Below are 23869 nucleotides of genomic sequence, written 5' to 3' on the forward strand. Positions count from 1 at the left end.
GACTTGAGCCAGCCAGTAGCCCCTCACATCACTTGAACCAACCAACTAGCCCCTCACATCACTTGAACCAACCAACTAGCCCCTTACAAGACTTGAGCCAGCCAACTAGCCCCTCACAACACCCTCGTTCCTTGACAGTCGTCATTTTCTCTATCCTCTCGATCCCTTTCTTCGTTCGTCCCATCCATTACGCTCCCTACTATTTCCCTGCCTTCAGAAGCACGTGAATCCTCAATGGTTTATCGATATTCATTTCTGGATATCGACAAGCCCTTCTTCAAACTGGCAAGTTCAACAGGACTTACATCTGAACCTTAACTCGCAAACACTCCAGGATCCTGGAAGCACTCCAACACTAACTTCACCGTCCTAGCATTCAGAAATTTTCCTAGGACGTCACTTCAGTGTACTTCAGACTATGGCTATTCAGACAAATGTTGCAATGTGTTGTGTACGCAACTCTCTCCTTCACCCTCCTTGTCCTTAACTAACACACACATTCTCTGATGTCACATTGACTCAGGTGGAGACTAGAGTCAATGTGACTCAGGTGTGTACCTGAAATACCTATGTTTCTACACATCCAGAGCCACAAATATGTGTTCTCTGGTGTACACATCTTCTTATAACTGTTGTTTCTTAATATTGTGTAGTTCTCTCTGCACTTCAGTAATGATCTACAACAACAGCGGTTATTTCCCTTGTATACAATCAAAAGTTATAAGACCATGGCTGGAACAATACCATGGTTGGAACAATACCATGGCTGGAACAATACCATGGTTGGAACAATACCATGGCTGGAACAATACCATGACTGGAGCAATAGCATGGCTGGAACAGTAGCATGGCTGGAACAATACCATGGCTGGAACAATACCGTGGATGGAACAAATAACAAATAACTGAACTTAGTCACCAGAAACCACAGGCACAGTGACAGTAACTTCCAGAAGGGTTATATACAGGGCAATCTCACCGCAGCTTTATGTAAGTCTTCTACTGATCTTCCCAGACGGTATATCAGTGCTCTGAACGACCTTGCTGACAACCCAAACATTATCGTCACCACCGCCGACAGAGAAGGTGGAGTCGTCATACTCAAAACCAGTGACTACAACACTAAAATGATGGACCTTTTGAATGACCAGTCTACATACAACCCCATCAACACACAACAGTGGGTGACACTCGCCAGAGATTTCCTATATACAACCAGAGAAACACTCAAAGAAGGGAAGTAACTCGTGTACTTGATACCCAGCAACACTAAACCAGCACAGATGTATGATTTACCCAAGACACATAAACATAACGCTGCTCTCAGACCAGTCACATCAGGTATAGGCAGTGTGCCACACGAACTACCCGGAGGTCTCACTAAACATTTTCCCTGCCTTCTGGGGACCAATGTTTATTGTGGATATGTTCTGCCCACCTGTGACTCTTCAGTCCCGAACAGAGAAGAATGTTACATCTCTCAGTGTATATACACTGAGAGACATACATCTCTCAGTGTATATACACTGAGAGTATAACACTGACACTAGGTAATCAAGCCGTGTTGTCTGGTGGTGTATTAGTGAAAGGGAGTCTTAATGACCATGGTGTAGTAGATAGGCTTTAAACTCACTAACAAACCTACCAAATATAAATAAGGAAATGTTTAAAAAAAGAGAGAAAAACTTGATAAATTTAGAAGAAATAATGAAGAATAAACATTGATCATTTGACTGAATGTTCGTGCAAGAACGTCACAAGTCTTCACAAGTTATAATAATGGTATATAATAATTAATAATTTATTTCTACATGATACAACTTATACAGACCATAGTTGACACCAATGACACACTACTATATAGTAAGCTGCTTGTTATGCAGAGCATTTCCCGCAAATTAGGTCAGTTTTGTCTCAGGATGCGACCCACACCAGTCCACTAACACCCAGGTACCCATTTTATTGTTGGATGAACAAAGACAACCAGTGTAAAGAAACATGCCCAATGTTTTTGTAGACAGCCTGTACTGTCTGCACAGACAGCCCATGCTGTCTGCCAGCTTAGTTCATATTTTGCACCACTCAAGTGCTGCCCTCTGGGCCTGTCCAGGTCTGTGGGAAGCTGGTCCCACACACTCTCACTCACACAGCGGCCTAGCAGGAAGACACAAGGCCTACTCCTAGATCCTCTCTTGGGATGGCCCTCCCAGGCCATGGGCACAACACACAAGCCTGTGTACCCACTGTGACTTAACATTAAAGTAAAGAAGCCTCCGAAGAAGATATAACATTCACCCACGCCACTGCATTACTAAACAAAACTGGTTATAATTGGTAGCAGCGGTGGTCGCAGCAGTTGTGTTTGCCCGGAGAGAGGAAGGAAGAGGTATGAAGTCATCTTCACTTCATCACCCTATGCAAGACGCATCCATCTCTCAGAGAGTTATCCTGATGTCGTGTCTGCATGTTTGAGCATCCAGACACAGGTACAAGTAGGATCTAGCAGAAATTTGATGAATTTCTTCGAGAATTGTAAGTGGCGTCTCAGTGACCCCACGCTACAGCGTCCCACGCTGTTTCTCAAGTCACGTGTTCAGCGTCACTGGTATGTTGCTGTTGTTGTTCAGCTCAGCACAGCTGTTTCAGCAAGCCAGAGGTGAGTTTTGTGGTGATTTCTGCGTCCAGTGTGAGCTTCTCCACGTGTTTGTGGGTGGGGGAGGAGGAGGAGGAAGTGGCCGTTCCTCACCTTGCCCATGCTCACCCTACTCACGCTAACCCGTCTACCATACACTCACCACTGCCCACTCCCTCTGCTGTGTTTCCACTGTTTTCCATGTGAAATGGTTGCCAGAGCTGTGTATCCGAGTGCCCGAGGCCACTTGAAGCTACGTGGATCAGCATGCCACGTAGATCAGAAAACTATGTAGATCAGCAAGCCACATAGATCAGCATGCTTCGTAGATCACGACACCATGTAGATCCCGATGCCATTTGCGGTGTGGGCTATGTCACGTGGACCTACGAGCCACATGGGTTACCAAGCCAGATGTATCTCCCAGGCCTCATGCTGTGGTCTGCTGCCCGCATCACATTGATGTCACCAACAATGCTGCCCAACTTCATGACATCACGATGTCTGCCTGACGTCACCTCAAGATGTCTGCTGATGTTACAGTGCTGCTGACGCACCTCGCGACATCACGCCTGACATCACATGTCACATCTAGTGTTTCTAGTAATTTATTTCAGTATTGTCGAGAAGATTGAGAGAAGATATATATCGTGTGTTAAATAATTCCTCTCAGTCAGTGTTCTCACATGTTAGTATATAGCTTAGTGTCAGTTTTGTGCACAGAAAAGCATCTTTTGCTAGTTTAAGCCATGTTGTACTGCATGTACCGCGGGTGTGTGTAGTTTCCATGTGTCCAGTGAGGTCTGCGGCCAGACCTGAGTAGCACCACTGTGCTAAGTCACCCGATGTGACCAGTGCGTTTGACAGCTGTTATCAGTCAGCTCTGAGCCCGAGCCCCCTTATACAGAAAGCTCTTATGCTCATCGCTCGTGATGTTCTGCAGAATCGTACCTGCTACGATTCCCATCGAGATTTGTTTCACTTCACCTCCAGATCTTCAGAGTGCAGTTATATGTAGAGAAACAAGTCTGGGGACGCTTAGACTAACCTCTGCTATAACTCCAACTGCTGAGAGAATGACACTCGTCAAGCTGCAGTTAGCCCTGTCGGCAGGCACTGTGTCAGCCTCGTGTCACAAGTTTCAGTGATCAGCCTGCACAAAGATGATGTCCCTTTGACTGCTAGCTCGCTCACTGCAGTCTGGTGTATGATGTTACAACTCCCAGATGTTTCGCCCAGTCGTTTCTGCCACGACTCGCTCCACAACTCGCTCCATGCTCGTCGGCAGTGAAAGCCCAGCGACAGTACCAGTCGAGAAGTGTCCTTGTGAGTCGCTTGCCAGAAGTCCTGCCCAGTTGCCGAGTTTTGTCGACGTCTCACTCGAGGGCACCAGCATGTCATGCCCCAGGTTGAGTGAAACCTGCAGCGACTCCTACGATGTCTGCTTCACCATTCCAGAGGAGACCGTACCCTGTTACATCACAGCTCAGCCGCAGCAATGTCTCCTGTGTTTCAGTATCTGTCCAGGTGCAGGAAGGCGTGCAGTGATGCCCATCGACGCTCACTGCCTTTGACCACGATGTTTAGCACACCCCACATGCTTTTTTCTTCCCTCCCTGTAGGAAGTTTTTTTTTTCATGTCCATATGTATATACATGTTTTTATTTTGTGTTCTGTGCCCTGTTCCTATGAGAGAGACCGAGTTTCTTTTACCACCAGTATTGTCGCATCGGGACGACGCGAGGTAGGTGGCCGAGCATATGTAGACAGCCTGTATTGTCTGCACAGACAGCTCATGCTGTCTGCCAGCTTAGTTCATATTTCGCACCACTCAAGTGCTGCCCTCTGGGCCTGTCCAGGTCTGTGGGAAGCTGGTCCCACACTCTCACTCACACAGCGGCCTGGCAGCAAGACAAGGCCTATTAGCTCTTTCTCGTGGGATGGCCCTCCTGGGCCATGGGCACAACACACAAGCCTGTGTACCCACCACCACTTAACAATAAAGTAAGAAGCCTCCGAAGACGTATCATTTACTCCCCGCTACCAGGACACCAAACAAGCCTGTTATATTTTTACCCTCGCTGGGAATCGAACCCGGACATTTGCCGGGTTAAGTGAGAGCTTTAGCCATCAGGCCACGGGGCACAACACAATAAACACAACACAAATAAACACATAACACAAATAAACACAACACAAATAAACACAACACAAACCGACTAGTATGTTTTAAATAAGTGACCCACTGATCAGATCAGATCGACTGGTCCGAACCCTCGACTGGTCCGAACCCTTGATGGTCCGAACCCTTGACTGGTTTCAAACGGATTCGTTGGACAATAAAGCAGACTGTAAATGGATGGGGTTGTAGGCGCCCTTATCAAACACAAACAATAAATATAAATCAGGAACGTACACGGTAAGCTGTCCAATTATTTAGAAATAGGAATACAAATAGCTAGAGCTTCATTTAAGGAGGTTATTAATAGAGTATTCAAGAGGTTGCTAGTAGAATTACAGTAAATCAACCACTCAAATCATTATGAAGCTCTGTGTAGTCTGCAGTCAATCAAACAAACGGGCTTCCACATGGATAAATTGTCATTTTTGTGGAAATTGGTGTCACGCCCCTTGTGCAGATATCCAAGAACTAGCTACAAGCAGTATTAAAACAGGGAAGTGTTTTTGGGTATGCCCAAATGAGGAAAATCTGTGGACTAAAATCACAAGGGTATTAAAAGAGGATAACATCAAAGCTGCTTTCATAGACAACCTGGAAGCTTTCTACAACAGATGGGAACATAAAAAGTCTGGGCTGAATGGTACTGCCCTTGATACTGGCCATGTAGTCAGAAACTGTAAGGCTGGAGGTGATGTCCTGGTAGTCAGTAAATGTGGGGCTGATAGTGCTGTCCTGGGAGACAGTAATGGTGAAGCTGGAGGTGCTGTCCTGGGAGACAGTAATGGTGAAGCTGGAGGTGCTGTCCTGGGAGACAGTAATGGTGAAGCTGGAGGTGCTGTCCTGGGAGACAGTAATGGTGAAGCTGGAGGTGCTGTCCTGGGAGACAGTAATGGTGAAGCTGTGCTGTCCTGGGAGACAGTAATGGTGAAGCTGGAGATTTTGTCCAGGTAGTCGGGAATTATACGCAGGAAGGAATACATATAAATGACCTCATAGGGGACAGGAGCCGTAGTGGGGAAACAAGTGTAGTCAAAGATAAGATAAAACCAATATTGCAAACTAGAAATACCACAGGAAATAGCAAACAAGAGGACTCCACTAGCTATAGTGAGGATATATTACCAGAAACAACTGGTGGGAGCTCCATTGTTGGTGCTAGGGAGGATAGGAATAAGACAGGGAAACATGCACCAACAGGGAATACAGTCACAGAAACCCAAGGCAAACGGAAACCAAGCCTGTGCACATACTATGCACTTGGTATCTGCAGACATGGGAAATCTGGAAAAACAGACGGGACGTGCAACTATGACCACCCTAGAAAATGCCATGCCCATATGACAACAGGAAAATGCAAACTCCCTTCCTGTAAGCTTTTTCACCCTGAAATGTGTACCTCTTCAGTACAGGAAAGACTGTGCTATAACTTAAATTGCCAGGCACACCATCTAAAGGGTACAAAAAGATACAAAACATCCAGGCCATGGGAAAACCTGGGTAGCCACAGCCACTCAAGAGGGAGAGATTTTTTAGTGCCAGGAAGGAAAAAAAACTGGCAGGAAATGGCAGAAATCGTACACCAAATCCAGTCATTCCTGGAGTGGAACCACAGTCGATGGCCTCCACTCCAAACCAACAGATACAGATACTAATGCCGGAAAAAAAATCCCCCCCCAGTACCAACAATACCACCAGTCCGATGACATTCTTCTTTGCAAATATACAGGGTCTAAAGCCAGCAACAAACAACAAAATACCTTTCATCCGTGGACTGCTTGCAGAGGCAAAGGCAATGTTCGCGGCTTTCACTGAGACCCACATAAAGGATCACTTGGACAACGAAATATGGATCCCAGGTTACAACCTATACAGATGTGACAGAGTGAACAGGCAAAAGGGGGGGGGGGGTTGGCCTGTACATTGCAGAGTCACTTGTTTGCACAGAACTGCTAAATGCCTCAAATGATGTAGTGGAAGTTTTAGCAGTAAAGGTCGAGAACCAAAACCTAGTCATTGTGGTAGTCTACAAGCCTCCGGATGCAACATCCCAGCAATTCCAGGAACAGCTGTTAAAAATTGACCACTGTCTAGAAAATCTTCCAGCTCCTGCACCCAACATCTTGCTCCTGGGGGATTTCAACTTAAGGCACCTAAAATGGAGGAATATAGCAAATAATATTGTTGCAGTAATAACACCAGGAGGCAGCTCTGATGAAAACTCACACTCACATGAGCTTTTAAATCTCTGCACAAAATTCAATTTAAACCAGCAAATAATAGAGCCTACTAGACTGGAGAATACACTAGACCTCATCTTCACTAACAATGATGATCTGATAAGAAATGTCACCATATCAAAAACAATATACTCAGATCACAACATAATTGAGGTTCAGACATGTATGCGTGGAGCCCCAGACAGACATAATGAGACTAGTCACGAGGGAGCATTCACCAAATTCAACTTCAATAACAAAAACATAAAGTGGGACCAAGTAAACCAAGTCCTAACCGATATAAGCTGGGAAGATATACTAAGCAACACAGACCCCAACGTATGCCTAGAACAGATTAACTTGGTGGCACTCGATGTATGCACAAGGCTTATTCCTCTAAGAAAAAGGAGGAGTAGATGTAAAATAGAAAGAGACAGGCGCTCCCTTTACAGGCGACGGAAAAGAATAACAGAGCGGCTAAAAGAGGTCAATATTTCTGAAATGCGTAGGGAGACACTGGTCAGAGAAATAGCAAGCATCGAACTCAAGCTAAAGGAATCTTATAGGAGTCAGGAATCGCGGGAAGAACTAAAAGCCATAAATGAAATCGAAAGAAACCCAAAGTATTTCTTCTCCTATGCCAAATCAAAGTCGAGAACAACATCCAGTATTGGGCCCCTACTTAAACAAGATGGGTCCTACACAGATGACAGCAAGGAAATGAGTGAGCTACTCAAGTCCCAATATGACTCAGTTTTTAGCAAGCCGCTAACCAGACTGAGAGTCGAAGATCAAAATGAATTTTTTATGAGAGAGCCACAAAATTTGGTTAACACAAGCCTATCCGATGTTATCCTGACGCCAAATGACTTCGAACAGGCGATAAATGACATGCCCATGCACTCTGCCCCAGGGCCAGACTCATGGAACTCCGTGTTCATCAAGAACTGCAAGAAGCCCCTATCACGAGCCTTTTCCATCCTATGGAGAGGGAGCATGGACACGGGGGTCGTCCCACAGTTACTAAAAACAACAGACATAGCCCCACTCCACAAAGGGGGCAGTAAAGCAACAGCAAAGAACTACAGACCGATAGCACTAACATCCCATATCATAAAAATCTTTGAAAGGGTCCTAAGAAGCAAGATCACCACCCATCTAGAAACCCATCAGTTACAAAACCCAGGGCAACATGGGTTTAGAACAGGTCGCTCCTGTCTGTCTCAACTATTGGATCACTACGACAAGGTCCTAAATGCACTAGAAGATAAAAAGAATACAGATGTAATATATACAGACTTTGCAAAAGCCTTCGACAAGTGTGACCATGGCGTAATAGCGCACAAAATGCGTGCTAAAGGAATAACAGGAAAAGTCGGTCGATGGATCTATAATTTCCTCACTAACAGAACACAGAGAGTAGTCGTCAACAGAGTAAAGTCCGAGGCAGCTACGGTGAAAAGCTCTGTTCCACAAGGCACAGTACTCGCTCCCATCTTGTTCCTCATCCTCATATCCGACATAGACAAGGATGTCAGCCACAGCACCGTGTCTTCCTTTGCAGATGACACCCGAATCTGCATGACAGTGTCTTCCATTGCAGACACTGCAAGGCTCCAGGCGGACATCAACCGAATCTTTCAGTGGGCTGCAGAAAACAATATGAAGTTCAACGATGAGAAATTTCAATTACTCAGATATGGTAAACACGAGGAAATTAAATCTTCATCAGAGTACAAAACAAATTCTGGCCACAAAATAGAGCGAAACACCAACGTCAAAGACCTGGGAGTGATCATGTCGGAGGATCTCACCTTCAAGGACCATAACATTGTATCAATCGCATCTGCTAGAAAAATGACAGGATGGATAATGAGAACCTTCAAAACTAGGGAGGCCAAGCCCATGATGACACTCTTCAGGTCACTTGTTCTATCTAGGCTGGAATATTGCTGCACACTAACAGCACCTTTCAAGGCAGGTGAAATTGCTGACCTAGAAAATGTACAGAGAACCTTCACGGCGCGCATAACGGAGATAAAACACCTCAATTACTGGGAGCGCTTGAGGTTCCTGAACCTGTATTCCCTGGAACGCAGGCGGGAGAGATACATGATTATATACACCTGGAAAATCCTAGAGGGACTAGTACCGAACTTGCACACGAAAATCACTCACTACGAAAGCAAAAGACTTGGCAGACGATGCAACATCCCCCCAATGAAAAGCAGGGGTGTCACTAGCACGTTAAGAGACCATACAATAAGTGTCAGGGGCCCGAGACTGTTCAACTGCCTCCCAGCATACATAAGGGGGATTACCAACAGACCCCTGGCAGTCTTCAAGCTGGCACTGGACAAGCACCTAAAGTCGGTTCCTGACCAGCCGGGCTGTGGCTCGTACGTTGGTTTGCGTGCAGCCAGCAGCAACAGCCTGGTTGATCAGGCTCTGATCCACCAGGAGGCCTGGTCACAGACCGGGCCGCGGGGGCGTTGACCCCCGGAACTCTCTCCAGGTAAACTCCAGGTAAATAAACACATAACAATAAGCACAACACAAATAAACACATAATAAACACAAAACAAATAAACACATAACAAACCGTGACAAAACATAAATAAAACAGTTTAAAGGGTGAAAATAAGGAGGGAAAAGAGAAGGAAGAAGAATGATAAATAAGGAGGTGAGGGTAGCCTGCTGGCCGGCGGTGAGGGCGTCACGTGGCGGCTCCCACACCCAGTGTTTACCTCGGGATTACTACGCTCCCCTCATCCCCCACCCCCTCTGTCTCCCCTCCCCCCACCACCACCATCACTTCTCCCTACTGACTCTAAACTTTTATTTCTCGTCTTTTGCTCTTTTCTCTCTCTTACGATGGTTCATTTCTCTGTTGTTGTTGTTGCTGTTGTTGTTGTGGATCTAGTTTGTCGGAGGCTGTGTATTCCTCCGCCACTCCCCTCGAGGGACGAGCCGCGTGACCGTCAGCGACCTCTCAGTCCAGGGAAAATGAGCCTAGCCTCCCCTTCCATGGATCAAAACAGCTTGTCTTCATTTCCGGAACCCCCCCCCCCACCTCCAGGTATACTCCAGGTTCTTCTTTGTACTAGACTGAGGAAACCACAGGCTGGCTAAACATATCCCTTTGCTCTATCGCTAGCGCACTCATCTCACACACTGGGGTCTGGGGGTCGATCCCCGGTATGGGTGAACACATTAAGACGTGTTTCCTTATGGCACCTACTGTCCATGTTTACCTAGCGGTAAGTAGGTACCTGGGTGTTAGTGGACTAGTGTGGGTGGCATCCTGGGGACAGAATTGACCTAAGTTGCGGGAAATGCTCTGCATAAGAAGGAGCTTTCTATATAGTAGTATGTCATTGATGTCAGCTATGGTCTTTATAAGTTGTATCATGTACTGGTAGAAATAAAGATTATTATTATTATTATTATTATTATTATTATTATTATTATTATTATTATTATTATTATTATTATTAAGATACTCAAGTGTTCCATAAGTGTTGCGCAAGTATTGCACATACATCTGAGTCTTCAACTTGTGGGTTCTCTGCACCACTTGTATCACGTTACATAAATCAACACAGAAATAATTAATGACAAAACTCCTGGAGAGCGAAACGTTGCCACAAAAAAAGTCACATTAGTTGCAACTGTGTTGATTTACCTAACATTTAGGGTGGGGTACAATTTTATTGCTAAATCGTTGACATGTCTTCTACTAGTGGTCCTCGCCCTCATTTGGCCACGTCTGCAACTGCTGCATTTCTTCGCATCTTTCACTATGAAATCCTCTCTTTTGATGCTTCTGTATTACACTATGAGTCCAAGAAATGTTTCTCTCCCCAAGAAAGATACACAACGTCTTGCCCATTTTTGTTAGTCATCAACTTGTTGGTGTTACGTATCTCTGATCCGGTCATAACAACACTTGTAGAGCAGTTACCAGGAACTGCCTAGTTTACCCTCCCCCACTACTTGACACTCCCCCACCTGCCACTACCTTGTACGGGGTGAGGTGCAACCTTCTCTCTATATATGTATTTGCTGAAGAGGACCCCAGAAGGAGGTCGAAATATACAGAGCAATTAATGTTCTGAGTGTCTGTTTCCATGTGGGTTATTATTGAACGTTAATAACCAATTATTAACAAAATTATGCACCATTATAAATAACGTTAAGCATTAATTTAATCACAGGAAATATAAAAGACTAAATTTGTAAATTTCTCTTAATATTTCTATGCAAAACGAAGCGAGAAAAAGGAGAAGCAACACTCCCTGGAAGGTAGGCGAGAAAGATACATCATAATCTACACCTAGTAGATACTGGAGGGATTGGTACCAAACCTGCACACTGAAAGAGTTATTACAGCAAGTTAATACCGGAACATTTGGTATCCTTATGAATGTGATACAGTACCAGGATATAATGGGAAGACTGAAGAACTCTGTACAAAATAGGAGGTAATCAGTCCCTCAGTGTTGGTATTAAAGATCACCGTAGTCTTGAGGAATCATGGTGTCAGGTGGAGGAGGTGCAGCAGACACTGTCAGTGGTAGGTGGGTTTACCCAGTGGAAGTAGGTCATATCCAGGGGATGGACCAAGACACTGTCAGTGGTAGGTGGGACCCAAGACTACGATGGTCTTCAACACCAACACTGAGGGACTGATTACCTAGTCTTTTATGCAGAGTTCTTCAGTCTTCACATTATGTGCTGGTATTGATAAACTCACTGATGGGCGAAACGTCTACAACAAAACATACGTCCTGCTGTGGACGTACCACACCTCCCCACATCCCCCACCACACGTCCCCACATCCCCCAACCACAACTCTCCACATCCCCCACCACACGTCCCCACATCCCCCACTACACCTCCCCCACATCCCCCACCACATCTCCTCACATCCCCCACCACACGTCCCCACATCCCCCACTACACCTCCCCCACATCCCCCACCACATCTCCCCACATCCCCCACCACACCTCCTCACATCCCCCACCACACCTCCCCACATCCCCCACCACACCTCCCCACACCTCCCCACATCCCCCACCACACCTCCATCTCTCTCAGTCTTCCCAGAAACAGGCAGGGAAAAAATCCCCACTGACGGGGCATCCATCGACACGTAAATCCCCACGGAGGGTTAATCCTCGCTCCTCCCCTCCCCTCCCCAGGATGAAGAGACGACCGTGAAGTGTGTATGTATATGTGTTCGTATGTATGTCATGTATAAGGTCGTGAATGACCCCTGATATATATCATGTATAAGGTCGTGAATGACCCCTGATATATGTCATGTATAAGGTCGTGAATGACCACTGATATATGTCATGTATAAGGTCGTGAATGACCACTGATATATGTCGTGTATAAGGTCGTGCTTCCTACATTATTATTCAGTAGATGTGTCTCAGGTGATATGCTGGGAGTTATGTTCACCCCGAGGTCTCTCTCATTCAGGGATGTTTGTAGTGTTTGTCCCCCTCTGAGTCTGTAATCTGTTCCCGGTCGTCTCTTCCTTTCCCTGATTTTCAACACTACATTTGCTTGGATTGAACTCTAACAGCCACTTGTCAGACCAGTCCTCAAGCTTCTCTTTATTAATCTACTACTCTTTCTATTTCTCTTCTTTTTCTTCTTCTTCTTCTTCTTCTTCTTCTTCTTCTTCTTCTTCTTCTTCTTCTTCTTCTTCTTCTTCTTCTTCTTCTTCTTCTTCTTCTTCTTCTTCTTCTAGCAGTTGTTGCTGTTATTCTTGCTGTTACACACACACGCGCAGCATCTCAGTGTTTGTATTTGAAGATGTGTCTCCAAAAACGTCTGAGGGACTGATTACCCTATCTTCCACTGTCTGCTGTGTATACTTCTACAGTCATCATCTCCCTCACTTGTCATCTCCCTCACTTGTCATCATCTTCCTCACTTGTCATCTCCCTCACTTGTCATCATCTCCCTCACTTGTCATCTCCCTCACTTGTCATCATCTCCCTCACTTGTCATCTCCCTCACTTGTCATCATCTCCCTCACTTGTCATCTCCCTCACTTGTCATCATCTCCCTCACTTGTCATCTCCCTCACTTCTCATCATCTCCCTCACTTCTCATCATCTCCCTCACTTCTCATCATCTCCCTTTAGGCAAAATCTTTGAACACGAGGAAGCTTTTAATTTCTGAGAGTGTCACCCTGTGCCTCTCACGACCCCCCGTTACCCCCCTGCCACCCCTTCCTCCCCTGTAACCCCCTACCCCCTGCCACCCCTTCCTCCCCTGTAACCCCCTACCCCCTACCACCCCTTCCTCCCCTGTAACCCCCTACCCCCTGCCACCCCTTCCTCCCCTGTAACCCCCTACCCCCTGCCACCACTTGACATGCCACCCTCTGCCATGCCACCCCTACCTCTTGCCACCCCCTCCCCCCTGCCACCCCTTTCCCCTTCGCCCATACCACCTGTTACCCCTTCCCTGCCATTCCCTTCCCTTGTCACTCCCTGCCATGCCACCCCTCCCTACCACTCCCTTCCCCTGTCACCCCCTGCCTACCACCCCTTTCGCGTCCTTGTACGACTCCCTCCACGACCCTGGTGCTGTCCACTTGTTTATTACCTCTCTGGTAAACTCATGTTATTATAGAAATGCACAAGAAAAATATAACGAAAAGCGCACTTTTGTGGGTGATCCATGGCCTTGTCAGGAGGCAGGTGTGGGGGACACTCCCCCATACCTTCCTTGTCAGGAGGCTGGTGTGGGGGACACCCCCCATACCTTCCTTGTCAGGAGGCTGGTGTGGGAAACACCCCCCATACCTTCCTTGTCAGGAGGCAGGTGTGGGGGACACCCCCCCATACCTTCCTTGTCAGGAGGCAGGTGTGGGGGACACCCCCCCATACCTTCCTTGTCAGGAGGCAGGTGTGGGGGACACCCCCCCATACCTTCCTTGTCAGGAGGCAGGTGTGGGGGACACCCCCCCCATACCTTCCTTGTCAGGAGGCTGGTGTGGGAAACACCCCCCATACCTTCCTTGTCAGGAGGCTGGTGTGGGGGACACTCCCCCATACCTTCCTTGTCAGGAGGCTGGTGTGGGGGACACCCCCATACCTTCCTTGCCAGGAGGCTGGTGTGGGGGACACTCCCCCATACCTTCCTTGTCAGGAGGCTGGTGTGGGGGACACCCCCATACCTTCCTTGTCAGGAGGCTGGTGTGGGGGACACCCCCATACCTTCCTTGTCAGGAGGCTGGTGTGGGGGACACCCCCATACCTTCCTTGTCAGGAAGCAGGTGTGGGGGACAGCCCCCATACCTTCCTTGTCAGGAGGCAGGTGTGGGGGACACCTCCCCCCCCTGTACCTTCCTCGTCAGGAGGCGGGTATGGGTGATGCAGTAAGCTTGTTCCTGGGTACTAGTAAGCTTGTTCCTGGGTACTAGTAAGCTTTGTCCAGGGTACAACCACTTTGCCAAGCTTCATCTGAGTATTATTCTCCCCCCTCTTTCTCTCTCTCTATCTCTCTCTCTCTCTCTTTCTCTCTCTCCCTCTCAGTTACTCCTGGGTAAAAAACAATAGTGTTGAACAAGGGGCAGATTACAGGGAGAAGCGGTCGTTATTCATCCTGGAAAACCAATAATCTTGCTCCTCATTCTTTGATGCTGTTGTTTCTTCTCTTCCACTCTATCTTTCCTCTTCCATCTGCAACCTTCCTTTCCATTTTTTTCTTTTGCTTCCCTTCATCAACTATCGTCTTCCCCTCTCCCCTCTCATATATATATATATATATATATATATATATATATAAATATATATATATATATATATATATATATATATATATATATATATATATATATATATATATATGTATATATATATATATATATATATATATATATATATATATATATATATATATATATATATATATATATATATAAAGTCATAGATAATAGTTAATTTTTCTGGTGGTAAGGGATGGGGTGAGCCACAGAAGGTGGGTGGGTGGGTGAGGGGGTGGGTGGGTGGTCAAGGATGTGGTTAGGGGGTGGAGGGTGGTCAGGGAAGGGGAGGGGGGTCAGGAGTGGGGATGGGGGTAAGGGAATGAGATGGGGAGGGTCAGGGGAGGGTCAGGGGAGGGTCAGGGGAGGGGAGAGGGGAGGGGGAGAGGGAGGGGGAGAGGGGAGAGGGAGAGGGGAGGGGAGAGGGGAGAGGGAGAGAGGAGGGGGAGAGGGGAGGGGGAGAGGGAGGGGGTCAACAAAGAAGGTCATTCAAGATAATGTGAAATTTGAGCCTCGCAGCTCCAGTCAAGGTGGAACAAAACACCGGTGTTTTATCTTGATTACCCGGGTGGGGGGAGGGGTGGGGGAGGGGAGAGGAGGGGAGGGGGGAGGGGAGAGGAGGGGTGGGGGGAGGAGAGAGGAACAGATGTTTGGAAGGGTCATGGCTGGAGACGACAGGAAGAGAAGGGAAGAGAAGGGAAGGAGAATAACTGGAATTAATGAAAGAATTCTGAATCTTAATGTCTGGCGAGATCACACCATGTTGACTGAACACTGAGTGTTCTTAACAGTGTTCTTAACATTGTTCTAAACAATGTTCTTAACAGTGTTCTTAACAGTGTTCTAAACAGTGTTCTTAACAGTGTTCTTAACAGTGTTCTTAACAGTGTTCTTAACAGTGTTCTTAACAGTGTTCTTAACAGTGTTCTTAACAGTGTTCTTAACAGTGTTCTTAACAGTGTTCTTAACAGTGTTCTTAACTGTGTTCTTAACAGTGTTCTTAACAGTGTTCTTAACAGTGTTCTTAACAGTGTTCTTAACAGTGTTCTTAACAGTGTTCTTAGTAGTGTTCAGTGTTTCTTAACTTAACAGTTTTCTCAACAGTGTTCTTAACAGTGTTCTTAACAGTGTTCTTAACAGTGTTCTTAACTGTGTTCTGTTCTTAACAGTGTTCTTAACAGTGTTCTTAACTGTGTTCTTAACTGTGTTCTTAACAGTGTTCTTAACAGTGTTCTTAACAGTGTTCTTAACAGTGTTCTTAACAGTGTTCTTAACAGTGTTCTTAACAGTGTTCTTAGTAGTATTCTCAACAGTGTTCTTAACAGTGTTCTTAACAGTGTTCTTAACAGTGTTCTTAACAGTGTTCTTAACTGTGTTCTTAACAGTGTTCTTAACAGTGTTCTTAACAGTGTTCTTAACAGTGTTCTTAATAGTGTTCTTAACAGTGTTCTTAACAGTGTTCTTAACAGTGTTCTTAACAGTGTTCTTAATAGTGTTCTTAACAGTGTTCTTAACAGTGTGTTGTTCTTAACAGTGTTCTTAACAGTTTTTAGTACAGTGTTCTTAACAGTGTTCTTAACAGTGTTCTTAACAGTGTTCTTAACAGTTCTTAACAGTGTTCTTAACAGTGCTTCTTAGTAGTGTTCTTAACAGTGTTCTTAACAGTGTTCTTAATAGTGTTCTTAACAGTGTTCTTAACAGTGTTCTTAACAGTGTTCTTAGTAGTGTTCTTAATAGTGTTCTTAACAGTGTTCTTAACAGTGTTCTTAACAGTGTTCTTAACTGTTTTTAGTAGTGTTCTTAACAGTGTTCTTAACAGTGTTCTTAACAGTGTTCTTAGTAGTGTTCTTAACAGTGTTCTTAACAGTGTTCTTAACAGTGTTCTTAACAGTGTTCTTAACAGTGTTCTTAATAGTGTTCTTAACAGTGTTCTTAACAGCGTTCTTAACAGTGTTCTTAACAGTGTTCTTAACAGTGTTCTTAACAGTGTTCTTAACAGTGTTCTTAATGATGATTTTAACAGTGTTCTTAACAGTGTTCTTAACAGTGTTATTAATAGCGTTCTTAACAGTGTTCTTAACAGTGTTCTTAGTAGTGTTCTTAACAGTGTTCTTAACAGTGTTCTTAACAGTGTTCTTAATAATGATTTTAACAGTGTTCTTAACAGTGTTCTTAACAGTGTTACTAATAGTGTTTTTAACAGTGTTCTTAACAGTGTTCTTAACTGTGTTCTTGATAGTGATCTTGACAGTGTTCTCAACAGTGTTCTTAACAGTGTTCTTAACAGTGTTCTTAACAGTGTTCTTAACAGTGTTCTTAACAGTGTTCTTAATAGTGTTCTTAACAGTGTTCTTAACAGTGTTCTTAACAGTGTTCTTAACAGTGTTCTTAACAGTGTTCTTAATGATTTTAACAGTGTTCTTTAACAGTGTTCTTAACAGTGTTCTTAACAGTGTTCTTAATTAATTTTAACAGTGTTCTTAACAGTGTTCTTAACAGTGTTCTTAATAGTGTTCTTAATAGTGACAGTGTTCTTAACAGTGTTCTTAACAGTGTTCTTAACAGTGTTCTTAACAGTGTTCTTAACAGTGTTCTTAATGATGATTTTAACAGTGTTCTTAACAGTGTTCTTAAGAGTGTTCTTAACAGTGTTCTTAACAGTGTTCTTAACAGTGTTCTTAGTAGTGTTCTTAACAGTGTTCTTAACAGTGTTCTTAACAGTGTTCTTAACAGTAATGTGTTCTTAACAGTGTTCTTAACAGTGTTCTTAACAGTGTTCTTGTGTTAAATAGTGTTCTTAACAGTGTTCTTAACAGTGTTCTTAACAGTGTTCTTAACAGTGTTCTTAATAGTGTTCTTAACAGTGTTCTTAACAGTGTTCTTAACAGTGTTCTTAACAGTGTTCTTAATAATGTTTTAACAGTGTTCTTAACAGTGTTCTTAACAGTGTCTTAACTGTGTTCTTAATAGTGTTCTTAACAGTGTTCTTAACAGTGCTCTTAACAGTGTTCTTACAGTATTCTTAACAGTGTTCTTAATAGGGCTCTTAACTGTGTTCTTAATAGTGTTCTTAACAGTGTTCTTAACAGTGTTCTTAACAGTGTTCTTAACAGTAACAGTGTTATTAATAGTGTTCTTAACAGTGTTCTTAACAGTGTTCTTAACAGTGTTCTTAATAATGATTTTAACAGTGTTCTTAATGATTTTAACAGTGCTCTTAACAGTGTTCTTAACAGTGTTCTTAATTATTTTAACAGTATTCTTAACAGTTTTCTTAATAGTGTTCTTAATAGTGTTCTTAATAGTGATATTAACAGTGTTCTTGACACTGTTCTTAACAGTGTTCTTAACAGTGTTCTTAACAGTGTTCTTAACAGTGTTCTTAACAGTGTTCTTAACAGTGTTCTTAATAATTATTTTAACAGTGTTCTTAACAGTGTTCTTAACAGTGTTATTAATAGCGTTCTTAACAGTGTTCTTAACAGTGTTCTTAGTAGTGTTCTTAACAGTGTTCTTAACAGTGTTCTTAACAGTGTTCTTAACAGTGTTCTTAACAGTGTTCTTAACAGTGTTCTTAACAGTGTTCTTAACAGTGTTCTTAACAGTGTTCTTAACAGTGTTCTTAACAGTGTTCTTAACAGTGTTCTTAACAGTGTTCTTAACAGTGTTCTTAACAGTGTTCTTAACAGTGTTCTTAACAGTGTTCTTAACTGTGTTCTTAACAGTGTTCTTAACAGTGTTCTTAACAGTGTTCTTAACAGTGTTCTTAACAGTGTTCTTAACAGTGTTCTTAACAGTGTTCTTAACAGTGTTCTTAACAGTGTTCTTAACAGTGTTCTTAACAGTGTTCTTAACAGTGTTCTTAACAGTGTTCTTAACAGTGTTCTTAACAGTGTTCTTAACAGTGTTCTTAACAGTGTTCTAAAGAGTGTTTTTAACAGTGTTCTTAACAGTGTTCTTAACAGTGTTCTTAACAGTGTTCTTAACAGTGTTCTTAACAGTGTTCTTAACAGTGTTCTTAACAGTGTTCTTAACAGTGTTCTTAACAGTGTTCTTAACAGTGTTCTTAACAGTGTTCTTAACAGTGTTCTTAACAGTGTTCTTAACAGTGTTCTTAATAGTGTTCTTAACAGTGTTCTTAACAGTGTTCTTAATAGTGTTCTTAACAGTGTTCTTAACAGTGTTCTTAACAGTGTTCTTAACAGTGTTCTTAACAGTGTTCTTAACAGTGTTCTTAACAGTGTTCTTAACAGTGTTCTTAACAGTGTTCTTAACAGTGTTCTTAACAGTGTTCTTAGTAGTGTTTTTAACTGTGTTTTAACAGTGTTCTTAACAGTGTTCTTAACAGTGTTCTAGTAGTGTTCTCAACAGTGTTCTTAACAGTGTTCTTAACAGTGTTCTTAACAGTGTTCTTAGTAGTGTTCTTAACTGTGTTCTTAACAGTGTTCTTAACAGTGTTCTTAACCTTGTTCTTAGTGGTGTTCTTAACATTGTTCTTAACAGTGTTCTTAACATTGTTCTTAACAGTGTTCTTAACAGTGTTCTTAACAGTGTTTTTAGTAGTGTTCTTAACAGTGTTCTTAACAGTGTTCTTAACAGTGTTCTTAGTAGTGTTCTTAATAGTGTTCTTAACAGTGTTCTTAACAGTGTCCTTAACAGTGTTCTTTACAGTGTTCTTAGTAGTGTTATTAATAGTGTTCTTAACAGTGTTCTTAACAGTGTTCTTAACAGTGTTCTTAGTAGTGTTCTAATAGTGTTCTTGACAGTGTTCTTAACAGTGTTCTTAACAGTGTTCTTAATAATGATTTTAACAGTGTTCTTAACAGGCGTTCTTAACAGTGTTCTTAACAGTGTTCTTAACAGTGTTCTTAAAAGTGTTCTTAATAGTGTTCTTAATAGTGTTCTTAACAGTGTTCTTAACAGTGTTCTAAAGAGTGTTTTTAACAGTGTTCTTAACAGTGTTCTTAGTAGTGTTCTTAACAGTGTTCTTAACAGTGTTCTAAAGAGTGTTTTTAACAGTGTTCTTAACAGTGTTCTTAACAGTGTTTTAGTAGTGTTCTTAACAGTGTTCTTAACAGTGTTCTTAGTAGTGTTCTTAATAGTGTTCTTAACAGTGTTCTTAACAGTGTTCTTAACAGTGTTTTTAACAGTGTTCTTAACAGTGTTCTTAGCAGTGTTCTTAATAGTGTTCTTAACTGTGTTTTTAACAGTGTTCTTAACAGTGTTCTTAACAGTGTTCTTAACAGTGTCCTTAGTAGTGTTCTTAACAGTGTTCTTAACAGTGTTTTTAGTAGTGTTCTTAATAGTGTTTTAGTAGTGTTCTTAATAGTGTTCTTAACAGTGTTCTTAACAGTGTCTTTAGTAGTGTTCTTAACAGTGTCTTTAGTAGTGTTCTTAATAGTGTTCTTAACAGTGTTTTTAGTAGTGTTCTTAACAGTGTTCTTAGCAGTGTTCTTAACAGTGTTCTTAACAGTGTTCTTAGTAGTGTTTTTAACTGTGTTCTTAACAGTGTTCTTAACAGTGTTCTTAACAGTGTTCTAGTAGTGTTCTCAACAGTGTTCTTAACAGTGTTCTTAACAGTGTTCTTAACAGTGTTCTTAGTAGTGTTCTTAACTGTGTTCTTAACAGTGTTCTTAACAGTGTTCTTAACAGTGTTCTTAACCTTGTTCCTAGTGGTGTTCTTAACAGTGTTCTTAAGAGTGTTCTTAACATTGTTCTTAACAGTGTTCTTAACAGTGTTCTTAACAGTGTTTTTAGAAGTGTTCTTAATAGTGTTCTTAACAGTGTTCTTAACAGTGTCCTTAACAGTGTTCTTTACAGTGTTCTTAGTAGTGTTATTAATAGTGTTCTTAGTGTTCTTAACAGTGTTCTTTAGTAGTGTTCTTAACAGTGTTCTTTAGTGTTCTTAGTAGTGTTCTTAATAGTGTTCTTAACTGTGTTCTTAACAGTGTTCTAAACAGTGTTCTTAACAGTGTTCTTAACAGTGTTCTTAACAGTGTTCTTAGTAGTGTTTTTAACTGTGTTCTTAACAGTGTTCTAAACAGTGTTCTTAACAGTGTTCTTAGTAGTGTTTTTAACTGTGTTCTTAACAGTGTTCTAAACAGTGTTCTTAACAGTGTTCTAAACACTGTTCTTAACAGTGATCTTAGTAGTGTTTTTAACTGTGTTCTTAACAGTGTTCTTAACAGTGTTCTTAACAGTGTTCTAGTAGTGTTCTCAACAGTGTTCTTAACAGTGTTCTTAACAGTGTTCTTAACAGTGTTCTTAGTAGTGTTCTTAATAGTGTTCTTAACAGTGTTCTTAACAGTGTTCTTAACAGTGTTCTTAATGTCTTTACAGTGTTCTTAATGATTTTTAACAGTGTTCTTAACAGTGTTCTTAACAGTGTTCTTAACAGTGTTCTTAACAGTGTTTTTAGTAGTGTTCTTAATAGTGTTCTTAACAGTGTTCTTAACAGTGTCCTTAACAGTGTTCTTTACAGTGTTCTTAGTAGTGTTATTAATAGTGTTCTTAGTAGTGTTATTAATAGTGTTCTTAACAGTGTTCTTAACAGTGTTCTTAACAGTGTTCTTAGTAGTGTTCTAATAGTGTTCTTGACAGTGTTCTTAACAGTGTTCTTAACAGTGTTCTTAATAATGATTTTAACAGTGTTCTTAACAGGCGTTCTTAACAGTGTTCTTAACAGTGTTCTTAACAGTGTTCTTAAAAGTGTTCTTAATAGTGTTCTTAAGAGTGTTCTTAGGAGTGTTCTTAACAGTGTTCTTAAAGAGTGTTCTTAACAGTGTTCTTAACAGTGTTCTTAACAGTGTTCTTAACAGTGTTCTAAAGAACAGTGTTCTTAACAGTGTTCTTAACAGTGTTCTTAACAGTGTTCTTAACAGTGTTTTATTTGTGTTCTTAACAGTGTTCTTAACAGTGTTCTTAGTAGTGTTCTTAATAGTGTTCTTAACAGTGTTCTTAACAGTGTTTTTAACAGTGTTCTTAACAGTGTTCTTAGCAGTGTTCTTAATAGTGTTCTTAACTGTGTTTTAACAGTGTTCTTAACAGTGTTCTTAACAGTGTTCTTAACAGTGTCCTTAGTAGTGTTCTTAACAGTGTTCTTAACAGTGTTTTTAGTAGTGTTCTTAATAGTGTTTTTAGTAGTGTTCTTAATAGTGTTCTTAACAGTGTTCTTAACAGTGTCTTTAGTAGTGTTCTTAATAGTGTTCTTAACAGTGTTTTTAGTAGTGTTCTTAACAGTGTCTTTAGTAGTGTTCTTAATAGTGTTCTTAACAGTGTTTTTAGTAGTGTTCTTAACAGTGTTCTTAACAGTGTTCTTAACAGTATCCTTAGTAGTGTTCTTAATAGTGTTCTTAACAGTGTTCTTAACAGTGTTCTTAACAGTGTTCTTAACAGTGTTCTTAATAGTGTTTTTAACAGTGTTCTTAACAGTGTTCTTAACAGTGTCCTTAGTAGTGTTCTTAACAGTGTTTTTAATAGTGTTCTTAATAGTGTTTTTAACAGTGTTCTTAACAGTGTTCTTAACAATGTCCTTAGTAGTGTTCTTAACAGTGTTCTTAACAGTGTTTTAGTAGTGTTCTTAACAGTGTTCTTAAAAGTGTTCTTAACAGTGTTCTTAGTAGTGTTCTTAATAGTGTTCTTAACAGTCTTCTTAACAGTGTTCTTAACAATGTTCTTAACAGTGTTCTTAACAGTGCTTTTAGTAGTGTTCTTAACAGTGTTCTTAAGAGTGTTCTTAACAATGTTCTTAACAGTGTTCTTAGTAGTGTTCTTAATAGTGTTCTTAACAGTGTTCTTAACAGTGTTCTTAACAGTGTTCTTAACAGTGTTCTTAACAATGTTCTTAACAGTGTTCTTAACAGTGTTTTTAGTAGTGTTCTTAACAGTGTTCTTAACAGTGTTCTTAACAGTGTTTTTAACAGTGTTCTTAGTAGTGTTCTTAATAGTGTTCTTAACAGTGTTCTTAACAGCGTTCTTAACAGTGTTCTTAACAGTGTTCTTAACAGTGTTCTTAACAGTGTTCTTAACAGTGTTCTTAACAGTGTTCTTAACAGTGTTCTTAATGATGATTTTAACAGTGTTCTTAACAGTGTTATTAATAGCGTTCTTAACAGTGTTCTTAACAGTGTTCTTAGTAGTGTTCTTAACAGTGTTCTTAACAGTGTTCTTAACAGTGTTCTTAATAATGATTTTAACAGTGTTCTTAACAGTGTTCTTAACAGTGTTATTAATAGTGTTCTTAACAGCGTTCTTAACAGTGCTCTTAACTGTGTTCTTAATAGTGATCTTAACAGTGTTCTTAACAGTGTTCTTAACAGTGTTCTTAACAGTGTTCTTAATAATGATTTTAACAGTGTTCTTAAGAGTGTTCTTAACAGTGTTCTTAATAGTGTTCTTAACAGTGTTCTTAACAGTGTTCTTAACAGTGTTCTTAACAGTGTTCTTAATAATGATTTTAACAGTGTTCTTAATGATTTTAACAGTGCTCTTAACAGTGTTCTTAACAGTGTTTTCAACAGTGTTCTTAATTATTTTAACAGTATTCTTAACAGTGTTCTTAATAGTGTTCTTAATAGTGTTCTTAATAGTGATATTAACAGTGTTCTTAACAGTGTTCTTAACAGTGTTCTTAACAGTGTTCTTAACAGTGTTCCTAACAGTGTTCTTAATAATGATTTTAACAGTGTTCTTAACAGTGTTCTTAACAGTGTTATTAATAGCGTTCTTAACAGTGTTTTAACAGTGTTCTTAGTAGTGTTCTTAACAGTGTTCTTAACAGTGTTCTTAACAGTGTTCTTAATAATGATTTTAACAGTGTTCTTAACAGTGTTCATAACTGTGTTATTAATAGTGTTCTTAACAGTGTTCTTAACTGTGTTCTTAACAGTGTTCTTAACTGTGTTCTTGATAGTGATCTTGACAGTGTTTTTAACAGTGTTCTTAACAGTGTTCTTAACAGTGTTCTTAATAATGATTTTAACAGTGTTCTTAACAGTGTTCTTAACAGTGCTCTTAACTGTGTTCTTAATAGTGATCTTAACAGT

At 41.5% G+C, this 23869-nt stretch overlaps 1 protein-coding gene across 1 annotated transcript in view; it reads right to left on the minus strand.

Moving 5' to 3' along the window:
- The window catches only part of Gad1 (glutamate decarboxylase), a 285923-nt gene that overhangs the window by 118472 nt on the left and 143582 nt on the right, over window positions 1-23869 (minus strand). The gene's annotated exons all lie outside the window — the stretch shown is intronic.

This window comes from Cherax quadricarinatus, chromosome 54 (assembly GCF_038502225.1).
Source record: "Cherax quadricarinatus isolate ZL_2023a chromosome 54, ASM3850222v1, whole genome shotgun sequence".
Lineage (NCBI taxonomy): Eukaryota > Metazoa > Arthropoda > Malacostraca > Decapoda > Parastacidae > Cherax > Cherax quadricarinatus.